A 21,294-nucleotide genomic window follows, 5' to 3' on the forward strand; every position below is an offset into this window, starting at 1 on the left:
TATCAGTTGGAAGCTACACCCAGCATGCAGCAACTGGCGTCACTCTGCAGCATTTTCCCTGACATATGTGGAAGCGCGCGCGCACACACACACACACACACACACACACACACACACACCAACCATGTATACATCACTTCAGGGGACATTACATTGACTTACATGCATTTCTGGAGACTTATCCTAACCTTAACCATAACCAACACATGCCTAACCCTTACCCTTAACCCTAACCCTAACCCTAATCCTAAACCTAACCAAGTCTTCACCCTAAAATTAATGATTCCCCTCATGGGGACCTCCAATTTGTCCCCATAAGGGAGGCGAGTCTCCACACGTGACAGATTTAGGTCCCCACAAGTATAGTAATGCTAGGCCACACACACACATACACACACACACACACACACACACACACACACACACAGAGTAAACACCACACATAATAAGCATGTGTACACCGGTGTAATGAGTGGGCCTTGCTCTGCATGTCCTTAATCTGCAACCACCAGGCCAGCACAGAGGGGGCACAGTAAAGTACAAGCAGCCTGCAGTGAGCTGAGCCAAAATAAAAAGCCAAGTGGCTCACTAAACCCGTCAGGGGCTCTTAAAAGGCACGCACTGCTTCTCCCTCGTCCGTCCTGCAGCCCCACGGGAGCTTCATAAAACGCCGCCCTGCAAAACCAAACCCGTCCAGCCTTCCGGAACAGGCGTTTTCACAAACTGTAAACTATTGGAAACAAATGTCGTCTTAAATGTGTTCAAAAGAAACCTGATCCTCAGAGTCTTTACAGGTGGCTGGGGGTGTGTCAGATGTAGACCAACACACACACACACACACATACGCACGCACACACACACACACACACACACACACACACACACACACACACACACACACACACACACACACACACACACACAACCCAATACTGTTTTTTGCTTCCTATGTGAGACTTTAAGTCCCGACCTCCTCCCCTATGTTGACCAGATCACTGCCTGTAGTGTGTGTGTGGGGTTTTCTTAATATAATAACTTTATGTGTTCATTAAATTACTTAAGTTCCTCTGAAAAATAAATATTGAGAAATTCAATAAGACCCATTTACTACTTTAAATAAATTATTGCATGAATGCTGAGCATCTCATCTTAACATTTAAGGATAGTACACATTTTTGGAGACTCACGAAAACATGCTAAATTTAAAACAGTATTTTTTAAAGATGAACACTGTTTGAGTCAAATGTTATCATCTTGTGTTTTGGGACAAAACTCCCTGAGATTTTCTTGGTGATAAACATCAGGCGGGTTTTATGTCCTCTTAAGTCTCCTATATTTCAACCGTATGCCAGACTTCCGAAAGGATTTCCGTCACTGTCACAAGCACATGTGCTCGGCTCCAGTAAAATAAGCACTCTGGCCATAAACTTGCCAATGAGCTGTCCCCAAATAACCACATCTGTCAGCTCAACTTAAACAGGCCCTAAAGAGTCACTTTTAAAGATGAAGAGATTTTACCGGCTCCACAAAGACGGAGACAATTCTTACCTTTGGCATGAAATGTAACAAAATAAACATAATGAGAATCTCTCATGTGCTAATCAAGACTGGGATACTAAGATAATTGAATTCTGAAGGATTTCTGTTTTTAGTAAAACAATACTTAGTTCTTTAACCAAATATTCCTGATAAAAGGTGCTTTCTAAATCAATCTGTCATATTTGAATTGTTAAACCGTACAATCATGCAACATTATGTAATACTGCACATTCTAATTCTAACTAATTACTGTAGTTCTGTGACTCTGCTTTTTATTACCAGCCAAGTTAAATGTAAACCATCACAAACTTGCACACAACTTGAGCTCATAGCATCTCACCTCATAACAGTAAAGCCCGGGACAATAAACTGATTGCTGGTCTCAAATTTAGGCCGTGCAGTTTGCATCCCAGCAGAGAATTAAACACAGCTGGAGTGAGAGGAGCTGAGACCCTGTACGCAGGAGAGCAGAGATTTGAATGAGTGTTTATATTGTGGAGGAAAGAGGGGGGGGGGGGGGTTGTACCTGGCCAAGCTGTGTTTCCTTGTTCCCACGGTCCTCTCTGTGCTGCACCCAACTTATCCACCCCCTGAACCTACCTCCTCTGAAATTATGGAAACAAAATGTCCTCCTTAAACCAAGATTTAAAGGTTGCTGACAAGGGATGAAAGAGCACAAGGTAGTGGGGGGTTGCTGTCAGCATATCCTGGATAAGTTTTATACGTCAACTTCAAGAAGAAGCTTAAAAAATGAGATTCAACACGAAGCATTGTCTGTTAAAATGACGGAAGTTGGTGTATTACTAGCTGCACCTGAAAGACAGGCGAGGAGCCAGACACACTTTTTCACGGTTAAAAAAAAAGAGGATAAAATAAAGACTTGGATCATCGTGAAATGCCGTCTGTTCTGGATATAATCAATAGCAAAAGAAGAATCCAGTTCAGGGTTGTCTCTCATATTTCAATCCCTGCTCCTCTGTGATCAATAAAAGTGAGCTGAAATCAAAGCAAGCCCTCTTTACTATTGTCTATTCAACGTTAGCAGACAAAGACTGAGGAGCCTTTGATCGCCCAGTCTGCAGGGCCCACAGCTAAACACAGACCCCATCCTCCCACACCCACCCACCACCTCCAGGTGAGCCGTGTGTGTGTATAACATGTCTTTCATACACGTACACAAGCACACACACAAAATAGAAGCCCTTTTTATAGGATTCACAGAGAGGGAAGCTATGAGGTTGTGTTTTCAGCTGGCAGGTCATCACATAAGTTGCTGGCCACTGTGTTACAGTGTGTGTGTGATGTGGTTGTACTGGGACGTTAGTGGCTATACAGTTTCCCGTTTAAAGTTCTGCTAAACTGTATGTAGTGGACAGTTCTCTTCCGTCTTAAAGTTATCTTTTAATATTCTATCCTCTTCTGTTTTACTCTTTGTTTTCCCTCTCATGTCCTTTTTTCTTTTGTTGTCTTTTGTAAATGTTTTTCCTTTTCCGTCAAGATCTGTTTTGACTTCTTCTTTCTGTCATGTCCTCTTTATTTTCTCTCTTTTTGCCCAGTCCTCTTACTGTATGTCTTTCTGCTTGTCTTACTCTCTTCTTCTCTCTTTGGTTCCTGTTGTATTCCCTTAAGTTGTGTGCTTTTCTGTTTGTCCAGAATCATTGTGTTCCTTCTCAAACATTGGATATGTATTTTTTTGTCTCTACAAATGTTGGTCCCCTCCCGCATCCTCTGCTTATTCTTCTGGCCTGTCCTGTTCTCTCTTATCGTCGTCTACTATTAGTTAGGCCAATAATTCAGAGTTTGTGAATCGAGGATTTTCCATTTGATGTTGAGGGGGGCGATGCTCTCCGATTAAACAATAAAATAATGATTCCAGCCCTCGTTTTGATCTCATGCTTCTGTGATGTCCTTTTCAGTTTTGTCCGACCAAGACTTACTGTTTTTTGATCTGTACTGTTTCGTTCTGATTTGTCAGCTGTCCTTCTGTTCTCTCCTGTCCTGTTCGCTTCTATTTGTCCTTGTCTTTCTTTCAGTTTCTTCTTCTGTTTTGTCTCCTTGGTCCTGTCATTCCTCAATCTGTTTCACTTTCTTTTCCACTTCTTCTGATATTTCTCGTTCTCTCTTGTCCTCATTCCTTCACCGCCGCTCCTCTGTTTTCTGTCAGCTTGCAGAAAGCGACAGGACCTTTCGACTAAACGACACACAGCCTGCTGGGGCCTCCCGTGTCAGAGGAGAGGAGCGGAGGATCTGCTTGGGTTATACACAAACAGCTTAATATGAGCTTCATATACCAAGGTGCGACAGAACACGCAGGTGAACATTAAAACTGATGCTCTCTTCGTGTGGCCTCATGAGTGCATCGCCACAGAGTTAAGGCATGATTAATTAATAACCCCGGTGAGTGGGCTTTCACTGAGACGTGTGCCCAGAAAAAAATTGTACTAATGAAATGGTAACTAGCTGTTAGCTAAATGTAGCATGTAAAAATGACTATTTAGCTCTGAAATGTCTTGGAATAGATGTATAAAGTCACCTAAAAGGGAAAAACTCTTAAAATTGCACTTAATTACTGCAAAACATATGATATGCATTTACCCAGAACCCCCTGTCTCTGCTCTGTCACTGTGACCAGAAAAAGTAACTCTCACCAGCCGTCCCTCACCAGTGTGCCTGCTTGTTAGCTTGTTGCTCTGTGTGTTTGTGGATACCCACATGTGTGAATGTGCATTTGTTCTGTATGCTTGTTAAATGTGCTGTCACTGATCAATGGATAACACAAATGGACAGGTAGCCAAATAAAAATTGTGTATGTTTTCCTCTCACAACCTGGTTTAGAAAAGGTGGAATTGTTTTTATCAAAGAAAGTCACAAATAGGAATGTTTAGAAAGTCACGTCCACAAAGCGAGAGGGGACTTTTTGTATTCATTATTTATGAAGTCTGCCGCCGGTTTCTAATAAACACTGACATTTTATTCAGATGCCTCAAAATTAATAGACGTTGTGAACTTTATAACATTCCTCTGTCACGTTGTTATGTAAGTCTGAGTAGATGTTTGGCGCAGAATAAGAATCATATGCATTTATGCAAGTGAACAAACATGAGGCAGAAAGTGTGTTTTGTGAATTTGTTTAAAGGCCAGTATTAGCATACAGCGACAGACAGGCCTGAGTCCTGATTTCCATTCAAAATCCCCGGTTCTCCAGTGACAGTCAATCAGTCCGCACCTATGAAATTGAACGGCAGCCATGGAGCGAACCTTTCACATCTGGGTGAAAGGTCATGACCTTCAGCCAGTACTTCTTCCTGTATTGCTGTAGCGGAAGGGCCTTTGGTGAGCAACAAAAGGAAATAAGAAGATAAGAAAAGTTAAGAACTCGCAGGCAGAGCAAGTTTTCCTCTCTCTATATGCCTAACCTTTAAGCTGAGTTCCCCCCCGCGACTCCTGGATTCCTGATTAGTTTACAGTATACTCCTAAATCAGCATAATAAAGCGTGTGATGAGGCTGATGAGATCTAACAGTCTGCTCTTGTTTACCCCGCTGCAGCACCAGCTCCTTCTCTGCATGTGTGTGTGTCTGACCCCGAGGCACCGAGTCACTTTATGCGCCTTGCATCTCCCTCTAACAAACATCTACACGCACACACAAACACACACACCCACACAACCCCCCCACTGGTAGAAATCCTAGTTGTGCTGCCGGATCTCAGCGGAGGCCGGGAATCCACATCCCCTTTAGGCTAGTCCTGGGGTGCATTTACTCCACACACACACAGAAACAAATGCACGCCCATAAATACATTCATGTGCACACACCCAGACACACGCGCTATCTTAATGAGAGAAGAAGATGGTACTATGAAGGCGACAGCAGAATGAAACCTACTCACCAAGGACTGACCTGTGGTTCGGGGGCGGCAGCAGCTCTGCAGGGAGCCCCTCTCCGCGCGCTGATCAGAGGGCTGCGCCGCCGAGGCTGCTCGCGCTGACGGCGCTGGAAAAACCAACTGATTAAACGCCGCTGTCGCCTCAGCTCAGCTGCTATATGGAAAGAAAGCTTCCTCTCTTTTATATATTTTTTCACTCATTGTTTGTTTGCCAGTCTTCTTTGTTTTCTTTGTCCTCTGCCGAGACAGCGGTGCCGGTGGATTGGAGCTGTGAGGGATTTGTGCGTAATTAGCTGAAACGCTCACCCAAGCAAGCAGAAAAAGTTAAATGTTAAACTTTTTTGAACTATGCTCCTTTTTTAACGTTATTTCTCTGACACTCTGCTTCACTTCCAAGATCAAAACCTCACTTCATGGTAGAAATATATTTTATGTGAGTCTTTGGAGTACATGGACAACAAAACAGTGCTGCCAACTTGCAAATCCTATTAACAAGTTGTGCGAACTTCAAATTGTGCAACGTGCGTGCATGAAAAAAGGCATGCCTGTAAGAAAATATGAATACATTGGTGAAATGTGAACAGAGTGACAGTAGACAGAGTAATTGGATCTGTTGATCAGTTTTAAAATCATGTAATCGTTAAAATCCTGTCCATTGTGTGCAGCTACAGAGGCTCGTTTGACTGAGAAGCTCATGGTCCCACTGAAGCAACATTTTCAAATGTGCTGTTTTTGTGAAGGGTCCGGGCCACATGAAGATTTTAGAGACATTCTTTACTTACAAAGTGACTTTGCAAAGCAAAAAGTGGATTTCTTGGAAATTATTGAAATTATCGGAACTTTTGGCAAATGAAAAATAAAATATTCCAGTTTACAATTAAAAGCTCTGATAAAAGAGTCACTTTGTGTGAGGGGTGAAAGGTAGCTCTGGGTCAGAGGTTGAGGGCGGCCCGCCTACCAAATGCCCCAATCAGAAGCCAATTCACAGTTCTGGACCTCAGAACAGGGATTGTCTATCTGTGTTTGACCAAATGAGACGTGGAATGAAACATTGTTGAATGTGGAGACATTCTGGCACAAATGAAAGGTTAAAAGACCCTGCCCATTATGTGTGCCCTCTGGTCGAGTTGGGCAAGTCATCCAAGGATGTGCAGCGACTCTGCCAGCCCGGGGCCAGACTTCACTGACTGCCAGCTCAGCAAGCCTTTGTTGGTTGGTCTCAACAAAGCTTTGTGTTCGAGTTTTTGAGATCCAAACAAAAACGTTTTTATCAGTATTGTCATGTAATTTGAAAAAAGAAAGTATTGTAAGAAAATAGTAGGTTTGCTACAATGGTTTGCTGGGTGTTCAGCTGCCCTCCACCTGACTGTACCTCTCGCCCTTGACTGCCACAGTTTGGCCGGGGGCTTCTCTGGCCACAGTTGACAGATCAGGGAAGGGGCTCCGAGAGAAAGAACAAGGCCAAGCTCACTGCCATGCCCTTGAATGACAGAGACCTACTCCAACAGGCAGACAATGGTCACCTTGCATATCCAGCCAAGTCAACTTTTCATTCATCTTCCCCAGTTTTGTCTGCCTTTTTTTATAATTTAAAAGTTAGCCGCTCTCATTTCAAAGTCACTGACCACCCTTGGCCCCTGCTGTGACAGCCAGGAGAGAAGCGAAATATCTTGAGGCAAGAGAGAAAGAGCTGAGACCTAGCATTATCTCATCTGGGCCCACAGGCAGCAGACGGGAGGAAAAGGGAAGGTGAAAAAAAGGCCGGGCAGCTTCAGCAGGGGTATAGGGAAGCAATGGCTGGCAGCACAAAGAATAGTTCTCCTTCTTTTTTTTCTGCTCCATTAATATCTGAGCTCCAGCCTGCATATATCCTCATTCATTATTCATGAACCGACCAGGAAAGAATGCAGGCGGGGAGGAAGGTGGGAAAGCAAAGGCCAGAGATAGTTCCAATCAGTCCTGGTTTAAATGACACTGAGTGGCAGAGCCTGGGGTTTTATGGCTCGCTGTTCAAATGAGACACTGCGCCGTGGTAAAAGGTGCGCTGGCCCGCCGTTAATGACCAGCAGGACGTATTAGAGGCTGCGCCGCTCGTAAAGCTGGCTGCCACTAGGTAGCAAATTTGCCCAAACTTACTTATCATGGTTCTACACGGCAGCACTGAGTGAACAATATAACATAGTCTACTAACCTGCACAAGACCTACACTGAAGAGCATTTGGATGCATTTTGAAGGCATGCAAAAAGTACCTTTCAATGTATGTTGCAGTTTTTACTTATCAGATCATTTAGGCTTTTAAAAATGTTTATTTTTCTTTTTTCTATCTGCCAAACTGTACATGAGTCAGCACTCCACGCTGTCAAACTAAATCTCTGGATAGATTCATTTAATTATCAATTTAATAAATCCTCTTTATTTTCTAGATTAATCAATTCATCTTTTGGAGTAAAAACTGCACATTAAAAAGTTGAATATGTATAAATCCAAGGTAATGTCTTTAAATGTCTTGCTTCATCAATCTACAAGATATTCAGTGTTTGGATTTTCACAATCAGAAAATCTTCTTTTGCAATCGATCAATGTTTCATTAAACTAGCAATATTTTTTTCTTTCAAACAAATTCAATTGATGGCTTTAGTGCTGCATTAAGAATCAACTAATGGGTTATTAGTTGATTCTTAATGCAGCACTAAAGCCATCAATTAATTGATGCCTGATTTTGTCCTGTTTTAAACAGCACAATTGTTGTCTAAAAGCTGTTAAACCCATAAATGGGTTTCACTGGGGGATATAAGGTTTATCCCTTATTACAATTAATATGGGCACAGAATTGTGAAGTGAATCACACCATTATGCCACTAAAAACGAATTTTAAAAGATCTTCTGGAAGACCAAATCTATATTAGTATTGGAATATACTGTAGGTAGGGATTTCTTAACATACTAACAGACTGGACAAACACATTGTCAGTCTTCTTTTTGGATTTATTGAGAAAAATTGAATATGACAGGCGGTTCTTTTAACGTTTATGGTTAATCCCTAAACCTTTCTTGACCTACATTATTTAAACAACCTATAAATTGTACAACATGTATTGTTTTATTCTTTGGGAAGTGAAACACTATCATCTGTGTTCTACTGTTCTGTATTAAACAGTGTTATATTCAGTTAATATTGATACAACTCCGCTTTGCCCTTGTGTGCTTAAACATTCTTGAATTGAACTGAATTTGATGCTTAGTCAGATCAGTGAAACCCTGTCCCTCCGGCACTGATGTCACTTTCAAAATGCTTCACGCCTACCAGGATCATTGTTCAGAGATTAGTGAACAAAAATGAAAACAAGCTCTCAATGAATATGTTAAAGTAAAAGGGAATTTTTAAGCAGAATGTATAGTAAGCATTTTGCAAAAGACTCAAAAATATTTTATCATCTCATGGGGCATCTGGTGAGTAGGCCTTCTGTGTGTGTGCCTCTGTGTGTGCCTCTGTGTGCGTCTGTGTGTGTGTGTGTGTGTGTGTGTGTGTGTGTGTGTGTGTGTGTGTGTGTGTGTGTGTGTGTGTGTGTGTGTGTGTGTGTGTGTGTGTGTGTGTGTGTGTGTGTGTGTGTGTGTGTGTGTGTGTGTGTGTGTGTGTGTGTGTGTGCGCTTTCCTAAAGTCTCAGAAATGGTAATGCCCTTAACCCCAATGCAGAGAAGACTTAACAGTTGGTATTGACTTTGTGAACATTTACCATAGAGGATTCAGACTATTCAATTCTATTTCAACTGAGGGCTGCAGACGGATAGGGAGGAAGTCCCTAGGCTCTATGTTGCTCACACACAAACACACACACACACTCTCATACACCAGCACACAGCCGCACACACACACTCATGCGTGTTGAATGTGTTATTCTCCAGTGATATCGACTCAATCGGATTTTAACCCTTCTCTGCTGGAGCCGTACAGAGACAAACGTTCTCAACATAACAAAGTGTGTGTGTGTGTGTGTGTGTGTGTGTGTGTGTGTGTGTGTGTGTGTGTGTGTGTGTGTGTGTGTGTGTGTGTGTGTGTGTGTGTGTGTGTGTGTGTGTGTGTGTGTGTGTGTGTGTGTGTGTGTGTATATATATATATATATATATATATATATATATATATATATATATATGTGTGGATTGCTGTTTCAGATGTGTAGCCCTTTGAATAGCCGCCACACAGGGGAGTACAAATGTGCCACTGCCGTCAACATAAATCAAAAATAAAACTCAAATTTAAATTTGTACAACTTCAAATCCACTCTGTTCTTAAATGAATTGTTCAACATTTTGGGAAATATTTTGCTGGCTAAGTGTTTCATGAAAATATTGTTAATACTTTCATATATGTCCGTTACATTTTCATAGTAGTTCCTGCTCTTTTCCTAAACCTAATTAACTAAATAGTTTTGTTGCCTAAACCTAAACAAACTTCAACCGTTTCAAACCTTAATCATGTGTTTAAAGCTGCAATTGTAAAGTTTAGGTATGAAGATGTGTTAAACTCCTTCCAATGCTAACTAAGGAAACACCATAGTGTGTCAAAATATAGCAGGAACAAACAACGTATGTGGACGTTTCGTGTTGGAGGAATTTTTACACGTTTAATTCTTCACTTTTCTCCAAGTACACCCTGATTTTCTGTCCTCAACCATCTTGCAGTCTCTGGCCTGTCTCCCAAACCCAACCCATGCTCTCTAAGGATTGATTCCACACAGCCACACATCCTACCAGGACTCCCCCCATTCAACCACCCACCCACCCACATCATTTATACATGTGAGCATTAGGACTTGTCACAGCCTCTCAGTCAGGCCCTTTATCAGTCCAGGCCATAGATTCTCATTAAACGGATGAATCCCCTGTCCCTGACACTTTGGCCATCACATGTCCACTCTGCCATCCCTCCACTACTGACCATTTGTCCGATCCAACTGGACAGATAGTAGTGCAGCGAGTGTGCGATCGCTTGCCTCTCAGAGAGCAGGGTGGCATTTCTACACTGCTATCATATCATACTGGCAAGCACGCACAAGCTTACACAAAAAAAAAAAATACCTCACATTCCACGATTAGTCAAAAATCCCATCCAGAGCCAAAAAAGTGTATTGCATGGTCATCAATGTATCTCTGCTTACTGTAAGTTGACTGGACGATTGGCTAATCAGTTTAACCAGTGGTCAAACACGGTCAGGAGATAGCCAGCGCTGTGTGGTCACTAGATAAGAGGTGCTTCTCCTCCAAAGACGGGCTAGCTGCCTCGTTAGTGCTGGGTCAGTGAACTGCCGTGCAGATTTCTAAATGGCCACTCAAAGCCCAGAGCTGGATTTGTGTGAGTGTGTATGTGTGAGACCCCTGTTACTGCTGTCTCTCTGGACTTTCTCACTGAAGGTTCACTGTTTAGCGCGGTTTACCACGTCCCCTCAGTGTGTCGTTGCAGGGGGAAATGTTTAATCGGGATGTTTGTATACCGCTGCTGTTTCTGACTTGAGATTGGAAGTGAGATGCTGAGTTTTGTTTCCCCTTCTGCTGGGGAACACACACGCACGCACACACGCTCCTGAGGGCTTTGGTGTTATATTGAAGCAAGTAAATATCAGCGGCATATAGTATTTAGCAGGCCTGCATAGAAGAGTCCTCACACTCTTCCAGCCCCATGACCCTGTACCTTTCTTTGTACACACACATACACACGTATCTCTGGCCCCTGACCCGAGAACCGAGAGTCAATGAGGTGTGTGTGTGTGTGTGTGTGTGTGTGTGTGTGTGTGTGTGTGTGTGTGTGTGTGTGTGTGTGTGTGTGTGTGTGTGTGTGTGTGTGTGTGTGTGTGTGTGTGTGTGTGTGTGTGTGTGTGCATGTGCATGTGTGTGTGTGTGAAATGTAAAAAATTAATGCATCCTCCACCTCCTGCTGCATCAGGTATTTGTTTGGCTTATGGGAACCTCTCTCACAGCCACAATCAAACATAAAGCATATGCATGTATGTGGGGTGAATCCGTGGTAGATTTTGATTTACACATTCATCCTCATGCCGTGTGTGTATATAAATATATATATTTGATATTATACATCCAAATTTAATGGCAGCAGGAGGGCGGGATCCACCACATTTTTCCACCTTGGTTTGAATGCACCAGATCTGTCACTACGCGGGGGGGTAGAGAGAATGTCATGCAGGAGGTATGTCTTTCTTCATCGTATCCATCCACATAGTATTTTAATTGGGTTTTCTCTCCTCCGCAGAAAAAAAAGAGAGGGGACAGAGGTGAGAGGTGGAATGAATCATGAAGGGGTGGAGGGGGGAGAAAACATGCTGCTCTGGGTTTCCATCCTCACCTCCCCAGCTATGCCGTCTCACCATTGTGGCCCTCACAATGACTACACTCCAACACACACATCTACGCATGTGCACTTCAGCTAGCCCTTGGTGGTGTTGCGTGGTGTTGTAACGTGTATGTATGTATGTATGTATTGAGCCTTATTGAACAATGCTGCAGCTGACATTCCTTCTGTGTTGGATAAGGCTGCCTCATAGAAACATAATCACACTGCTAAACCGAAACCGTCTCCCAGTGACTGTCAAACACTCTCTGAGCAATGGACAAACTGATTGAGCCTTGGAAATGGGACAGAGAATGTATTCAGATAAAGAGCATGTGTGGATGATGTGTGTGTGGGGGGGGGGGGGGTATAAATATGGGCGTGAACGTACATGCGCATGAGGGTGTGCGTGCGTTGTATGTTGATGGTTGATGTACAGGCCTGGAGGGCAAACGCTCGGGGCTGCTCTCGTTAAGAACCTGTCAGTCATCGGCAGAGAGGAACCAAAAGCAGTCCAAATCGCAACACTGAGCGCATGTGTATGTGTGTGTACACGTGTTTGTGTGTGTATAAAATGCATTCAGCCACTTGGCTATTCCTAAAAACAAGTGAGGAGAGAAATGTTTGTGAAAAAGGGGAACAGCTCTGGTGCAACATGAAGCCACACTGCCCTCCAGTGGTTGGAAGTTGCTTCACGATTTCAAACATGTTGTGAAACTGGAGGCTGACTTTGTAGATTTATTAACACAACATGGGACATACTTGTTCACAGAGGAGATTTCAGAATAATAACAAATGTAAACTATTCTCAGAAATCACTGAAAGGTGTGGCTTCATGTAAACATTGCACTGTAGGGAGGATTCATTAATAAAGCTCTAGTGCAATGACACCAAAGAGTGCAGACAGGAAAGAAAAGGAGGAAGTGTAAAAGAGGTTGTTCAGTCTCTAATCTTTAACGCTGTTCACTGGATACATCAAATGCAAAAGTTGTATGTCTTAATTTAGTTTAAATGACATTATAGAACAGCAAAGATCAGAGTATTGTGTTTGTATGTAATAGTGGATGTTTTGGGTGATTGTGTTATTGACTTACAGTGAGAACTGATCATACAAGTCACCTAAAAGCAGTATTTTAAAGACTGCACTGGGATGTTGCATCTTGTTCATTTTTAATGGTGTACATTTTTTGATACATATTTCTGAGAATCAGTTGGAAGAGCTGGATATTCAGTCGCCCCCTCTCACTAGTCACCTCTAACCTTTATCATCAGATGCTATTCTAGCCTATACCAGATTTGTATTTCTGTCAGATTCTTTATATGGCTTGGTACATTTGTAAAAAGCATGTAGCACTTTTAAACACTGTAGTGTAATCGTTGACCAAACTTTATTATCTTGTACTTTCCTCACCTTAACTTATATTTGAGGTATTCATGTTGTTGTGTCCCTGAAGACACTTCACCCCAAATTGCTCCTGTGGGAATTGCCCACAGTAATGAGTATGTAAGTCGCTTTGGATAAAAGCGTCTAACAAGTAACATGTAATGTATTTTAAACCTCTAATGAGCAATTAACAGACATATGTTGAAAAGGGTGAATTTGAATTGCAGAAGGACAATACCCGAAACCTGTAACCCACTTACAAAGTGTAGGTGCACTGTGCAGAGGGTGGAGGAGGAAAGTTGCATGCATCAGGGTGTAGGGCATACATCGCTTTGCAATCCACTTTTATCACACCTCCCTGTGGTCACAGCTGTGACTGCACAGAGGAACTGACTGCACAAACTCGAGTAGATATTCTGCGGCCTCCCCCCTCTGCTGTCCTCTCTGCCATTTGTTAGGAGCTTTAGATACTTACCATGATAAGGAGAGGAGCGAAGAGAAGGAGACATGAGAGGAATCTTTTGAGCAACAACCTAAGACTGTAGAAATTGAAGAAAGAAAAAAGAAGAAGTTGGTGAAGCTGTGACACAGTTTCTCATTCAAACCACACCCACAGCTTCAGCCCGTACAAAAACATGCAGAGCTCAAAATAGAGGCCAGACTTGTGCTGTTATCACCAACAATTATTTTTCTCATCCTACAGTAGCTGGAAATCAATGAAAGAACATGCCCTCAATTTACATTTAACATTCACAGTCACGCTATTGAAGACATAGCCGTTATACTTTTAGGCTGATTACATCTTGTTTTACACTCTAGTTATAGCAATGGGAATGCACCTAAGCTACGGTACGATCAGAAATTCCCCCAGAAATCTTACTAAACAAAGAAGTTCTGCAATGTGGGAGGAAAGACCGTCTAGTTTCCCTTCACCTCTCCTCTCACCGCTCATCTGAGACTAGCCAGGGTTGATAAAGGTCAAATGGAAAACAGTATAAGGCATAAACTGTGATTCGGTATGTATATTATTTTAGGAGTTTTCACTTCCCACACATAAAACTGAAATATACTGTATAAGTGTTGTAGGGAATACTTTATTGTGAGGTGTCACCCTATCTGTCTCCCCCTGTTGCCACTCTTCATGACAATAACGTTCTCATCTGACTTTCAGCAATAAAGCAAATAAGTGTGATGTATTTCTTTAAATATCTACGAATACATAAATAATATTAAAAACTCTCAGTAAGTAGCATTATTAGACTACTAACGTATATAGGTTCAAAGTGTTAGCAAACAAAGCTGACAACTAATCCAACAGAAACACAGAAACGGCAGCAAATTGTAATAATTAACCTGCACATTACCCGTAGTTTTATTAGCTGATTCATAAAGAAAATATCTGCTTCTAGGCAACTGAAGAAGTTAAAAAAGTGATCTCTCTCCGTCTAAATGAGTTCCCCCGGAAAGTTAATCCGTGCTCATATTTAATCTCAGTTTAACACTGGCAGGTATCAAAACTTCCAGTGTATAGCACACAGACAATGAGAACATGCCTTTTTGTGCTAGACATCTCATGTTTAGGAGTTGAACCTTGAATTGAATTATATTTACATATTGAAAGAATCCCCATTTTTCTAAGAGTGATAACACAAATGTTTTGAGAATAACTGGGAATTTAAATGCTTCTGTTGCAAAACAATATCAGGCACACGTTTTAGAGCCTTTCTGTGTTATAAAACATGTCTGCAGGGGAACTGTAGATGGAAGAGCGAGACCAGAGGAAACTGGTCACCAAAACTGGGAAAAGTGTGTTTTAACCCAAGTCATGAGTCAAAAGGAAACTAAAAATAATACCTGGTTATCATTTTCATATGTTTGGAAACTAGGAAAAGATGACAACATAACCACAGCGTTTCCATGATCATGTAAAACCGTGGTCTTAAAAATATCAAAAGTGACTATTGGTGACTATACAGAATGTAAACTCACAGTCAGATGCCTAATCATGACGCCCTCGCACAACATCAAACTGCATCTCAAAATGAACATCAAATGACATTGAACACAGTTATTGAATGTCATATATACTGTAGGAGGCCTGTGTGTTAAGTCAATAATAGCAGGGTGTTTTCAAAGTTTGATGGAATTGATCAAATAATAATAATAATAATAATATAGGGTTCCATTTATAAAGCACTTCATATTTGATTTCAAATCCCGAAGTGCTACAAGTAGTGAGCATGAACAGTATAAATAAACATTACACAACACGGTAGAATTAATAAAAAGCAATAAAAAAAATAAAAGGGTGATAAAAAGGTCTAGGCAAAGGCTCTTTTGAAGAGATGGGTTTTGAGGCCTTTTTTAAAAGCCTCCACGGTCTGTGGTGCTCTCTGCTCGGCCGAGCAGAAGGCCCGGTCTCCCATAGTACGGAGCTTAGTCCTGGGGGGTTTGAGGAAGTTGGAGTTGCTGGAGCGGGTGGTCCGCAAGGAGGTATGGGGGGTGAGGGGTTCCTTGAGGTAGGGAGGGGCAGTTCCATGGACACAGTGGTGGGTGAGGACGGAGACCTTGAATTCGATCCTCAGTTCCACGGGTAGCCAGTGTAGTGCTTTAAGGATGGGGGTGATGTGATCATATTTGCGCACCCTCATCAGGATCCTAGCAGCGCTGTTCTGAATGTATTGGAGCTTCTGGATGCTTTTGTTAGGGATCCCGATGAGGAGTGCATTGCAGTAGTCCAGCCTGGAGGAGACAAAGGCATGGACCAGCTTTTCGGCGTCAGACAGAGTGAGTGTGGGGCGGAGTTTGGCGATGTTCCTGAGGTGATAAAAGGAGTTCTTGCACAGCTGTTTAATGTGGGCCTCAAAGGTCAGATGGGCGTCAATGGGATGGTGTTAGATAGACCAATTACTTCCTGATTAAATAGATACTGATGTCATGTGAGGTCTTTAGCCTATGCACCATTATAGGGACCGCAGTATCCACTAACAGCGGAGAGAGTTTAAGTGGATTTTCACAGATTGTGTCATTCTGTCTCCAGTGGCACTTATTTTGTATCTTTGCCTAATGACATACAACTTATAGTCTTTTGAAAGTATTTGTAAAGAACAAATAATGATGTTTTAAAAGTGTGACAGTGTTGCAGGGTAACACAGTGGTTAGCTGACAGGGTCCAGTGACTCACTCACTTGATATGTGACTTCTGTTTTTTAATTGTGGTTGGTTTAAGAAAAGACAGTGAGAAACTTAAATAGGCAACAGTTTGTCATTCAATTGAAACGTCGCATTGAATTGTGAAATTCAGACCGGAAAATATTTTTTCTATTTCTTTGTAATTTTCCAGTTGTTGTTGTTGAGATGATCAGGACACATGTTGTGCCGTAGGGTCTTGTGTATGTGAAGTACTATTGTATGAAATGCTTTAACATTATAAAGCAACAACTTTAAATAAGGTGGAGAAGAGCAGACAAAAACAGATCATTCTGAGCAGTGTGTCATGGTGTCAGAGGCACGCTTCAGTGAACTTCAGCTCCCCCCTGACACTGATTCCAGCCATGCATTTTGTGGCATGTTTGACTTTGTTGTAGGAAACCCCACATGAGAATAATGGCCCATGAAAAAACGACATTACAATTGTTTCAGTTTATCAATTGATTAATATAATCACAAAAAAAATGTGTTATGGGTAAACAGGCTAGTAATGGTCTGTATTTTGACCAACCTGATCTCACCAGAATGCGTGACTCCACCACGACTCCTTAACACCGCATTGCGTGGTGGAGTCACGCATTCTGCTCCATTTACGTGTCTGCACCACGCAAAAAAACCCAATGTAAAGTGACTGAGGCTCCTTTGTCGTGGTGCACACACGCATTTCTACAACGTCCCGCAGTGAGCTTTTATTCTATAAAACATTTTTTAAATCTACTTTATAGCTTGTAGTAACTCACGGGAGTCTTTTTTTATTTTATTTGTATTCATAATAATTTTTATTTTTGGTCAGAATGTAAAAATTACATTAGTTACGAATTTTTGTTCTCAAAAAACAGTGCATTGTGTGTAATACAACTGTGATTTTTATTAAATTAGTTAGTTTTTAAGGAAGGCCAGAGCTTCAGCTGTGTCAATAGATTGTTCCCTTTAGTTAACGTTATTTAAAAGATAATGATCATGTCCCCTTTATTGTATTACGAGCGTCCATTCCCATTGGATAACGGAGAATTTTACACCCGGAAGTAAGTATTCTCCTTACTGTCGATTGATTTTACAGTGATATCTGAACTACTCATCAACTCAAAAACACCAGATTATCCTTGTTAATTACACAACATTGATTGGTTTAAATTGTGTACAATGCTTTTGTATTCGATTAGGAGAAACGAATATTTTTTCGGAGTTTTTGGATGGCACTACACTACCCAGAATCCTCAGCTATCGTTTGGGACTACACCATGTGCTTAGCTTGACAAACCCCGTGATCAGTCCTCAAGCTCTGTTATTGGTTGACCTCCAACTGCATTCCATATGAAAAAACACGTTTCGTAAAAGATAAAATCATACTTTATTCAGCAGTGCTTGCTTTACTCTTTGAAAGTCATCACATGAATGCATTGTAATAAATGGTTTGGCTGCATTAAATATTACACATCTATCGTAGTTCTTTATTTATCTACAGAGATCGGGCATCAGAATAGACCGGAAACTATTATTTTACCGTTCTGTTTTAATTTCACAATAAAGTTAGTAGTAATAATCTGTTTTGATATTATTGTTTTTTATTAACTACTAGACCGCTGGGTCAGACTGTTAAGACCATATTTTCTGTGTTGCTGTGGGGTTTTTCCATCGCTTTTGTGTTACAAATATAAAAACAATAACAAAATATATCCGTCGTAAACTAAACCAGAAACAGCAGTATATTTTATTTTGTTAACACTGTAAACTTGACAGCTTTTTAACCCAAACCACCTACTGGTTAAAGCACGTTATTACACGTTTGGAGTAATTGCAATGCAGGTAGATTATGTTGCTTTTTAATGACTGTTTAAAATGCCTTTTTCTTAATGTCTTTCATTTTTGTAAAGCACTTTTGAATGTGTTATATTTGATGAAAACATTTAAATATTAAGAGTATATACAAAATAGTGGGAAAGTAGAAGGTCAATGATATAAATAGAAAATAGAAAATATCAAGAAAATACTGTAAGTGATATCTACAATAAAACAGTTTAGTGCCTGATAGGAGGATGTGCAAAACAGACAAACTAATAAGGCTTTATTTAAACATTAAAGAATACTTTAGGCTAAGGTCTTCTTTTAAATAAGAAAAAAGCTTTGGGGGTATCTATCTACAGATACATATTAAGCCTGACAAAGTACTTAACGTCTAATATATTGCATGGTTTATTTTGGAACTTGACAATCAACTTTCCTGCAATGTTAACTATGTTGAAGCACTTATTTTAACCGATATTATACATATTTATTATACTCTTATAAGATGTATGTAGATAGAATAATACATGTGCAGAATATGACAGTTTATGGAGGTACACACATATTGATAGATGTCTTGTAATGCACTGTTGAGGAACCTGCTGTGACCCAAGTTTTGCATTCATTGCATAACTACACCGTAGTTGTGATTATGTCAATAAACCTTTGAAAATCTTGAAATCTTGAAAGGGATGTGCAAAATATCAATTATATACAATCTTTAATTAACGATTAGAGAATAACGAGTAATGAATATGCTTTATACGGATCTGCAGATAAATATTTAGTCTTCTCAAGCACCAACTATCAAATATCTCTCCTGATTGTTGGCACTTGACAATCACCTTCACTGAATTTTACTCAGGTGTAACTAAAGTCTGATTTAAGGGTTGTTTATATTTCACATCATTAATCCAAATCTGTAAAGTAACTAAAATAAATGTAGTGCAGTAAAAACACCACGTTAACCTTAAAGAAAGCCCTCAGGATTATAAAAGACCCCCATCACCCCAGCCACAAACTGTTCTGTCTGCTGTCGTCTGGCAGGCGGTACCGCAGCATCCGGACTAAAACCACCAGACTCAGGGACAGCTTCATCCCACAGGCCATAAGACTATTAAACACCTGATATTTGAAACAACATCCATAACATTCATCTGACTGCTACATAGAAATTATTTATCTATATCATATTCACAATGTAGTGACTGCTTTTTTGTCTTTTGTTTTCTTAGTTATGTTCTCTTTTATATGTGTGTGTTATGTGTTATGTGTAACGTTGCTGCCTTCTTGGCCAGGTCAGCATTGAAAATGAGATTGTATCTCAATGCTTCTATCTGGTTAAATAACTTTAACTAATAATAACTAACAAGTGATTGGAATCAAAAAGATTCCAATAACTTGTATATAGACTCTTATTGCACTATTTCTTCTGTGTATCTGTTTTATTGTGTTGCACTATTGGAGGAGCCTGCGACCTAAGAGGGGGTGGGGGGATAGGACACGTTCGATTCCTGTTTTGAATAGTGTGCCGTCGATGGGTTTCATTCCATTTCAAGGTGCTTTTTGACGCTCCGTGTAAAATTCGCGCACTGCCACTCCAACATCCAATCACAGAGCTTGAGGACTGATCACGGGGTTTGTCAAGCTAAGCACATGGTGTAGTCCCAAACGATAGCTGAGGATTCTGGGTAGTGTAGTGTCTTCTGCCATCCAAAAACTCCGAAAAAATATTCGTTTCTCCGAATCGAAGGGGGAAAATACAAAAGCATTGCACACAATTTAAACCAATCAATGTTGTGTAATTAACAAGGATAATTTGGTGTTTTTGAGTTGATGAGTAGTTCAGATATCACTGTAAAATCAATCGACAGTAAGGAGAATACTTACTTCCGGGTGTAAAATTCTCCGTTATCCAATGGGAATGGACGCTCGTAATACAATAAAGGGGACATGATCATTATCTTTTAAATAACGTTAACTAAACGGAACAATCTATTTGACACAGCTGAAGCTCTGGCCTTCCTTAAAAACTAACTAATTTAATAAAAATCACAGTTGTATTACATACACTGTTTTTTGAAAACAAAAATTCGTAACTAATATAATTTTTACATTCTGACGAAAAATAAAAATTATTATGAATACAAATAAAATAAAATAAGTCTCCCGTGAGTTACTACAAGCTATATAGTAGATTTTAAAAACGTTTTATAGAATAAAAGCTCACTGCGGGACGTTCACTTTACATTGGGTTTTTTTGCGTGGTGCCGACACGTAAATGTAGCAGAATGCGTGACTCTACCACGCAATGCGGTGTTAAGGAGTCGTGGTGGAGTCACGCATTCTGGTGAGATCAGGTTGATTTTGACCTCAGTGGCGTGCAAACAGTTCAGTACTGCCCTCAGCAGCAAGCAGCTTCACATTTGTGTTACTTCATAAGATAAGGTGTAAGATAATAAGACAAGATAATATAAGATAAGCCTTTATTCAATTTCTAGAGGACAATCTGGGTGTTGCAGCATCACAAAGTAATAATAATAATTTAAGTTTAGAAGTATTGATATGGTATAACAGAATGGTCAGTCTAGATCAGCCCATAATGTAATAATAATAATAATAATAATTATATTACAGACTACAATTCCGAAGTGTCCCTGATGACTCTTTAAAATGCACAGAGGCTGTTAAAGTTCAATTCGTTACACCTGTAAAACCATTAAAGTGTGAGAGTTGGAGAGTTTATTCTCTGGGAAGCATGAATTGGAATTTTACAACAATCGGATTCAATTTATATATTTCATCCATGTAAATGTTTGCCTGATAAAACAAAAAAGGTCTCGGGTTGTTCTAACAGCAATTTAAAGCCTCAGTCAAATAGAAGCATCAACCAGAATATTTTTAAATTTACTGTTCATCTTTACAGTAAACATAAAATAGCTTTCTTTTGTAGATTCATCTGTGCAAAGGAGAATGTGCTTGCTGCGCCACTGCTCTTGAGGTTAAGAAGCTTGCATTTATATTCACATACGATGTTGTAACAAGTCATACATTTTCTGCAGATGTAAGGCCAATTGCCGGTGAAAATGTAATCTATTCTTATTATTTAAATGATGTCTGAACTGCCAACCGCATCATAAGACAGAAA

This window comes from Gymnodraco acuticeps, unplaced genomic scaffold (assembly GCF_902827175.1).
Source record: "Gymnodraco acuticeps unplaced genomic scaffold, fGymAcu1.1, whole genome shotgun sequence".
In the NCBI taxonomy this organism is placed as follows: domain Eukaryota; kingdom Metazoa; phylum Chordata; class Actinopteri; order Perciformes; family Bathydraconidae; genus Gymnodraco; species Gymnodraco acuticeps.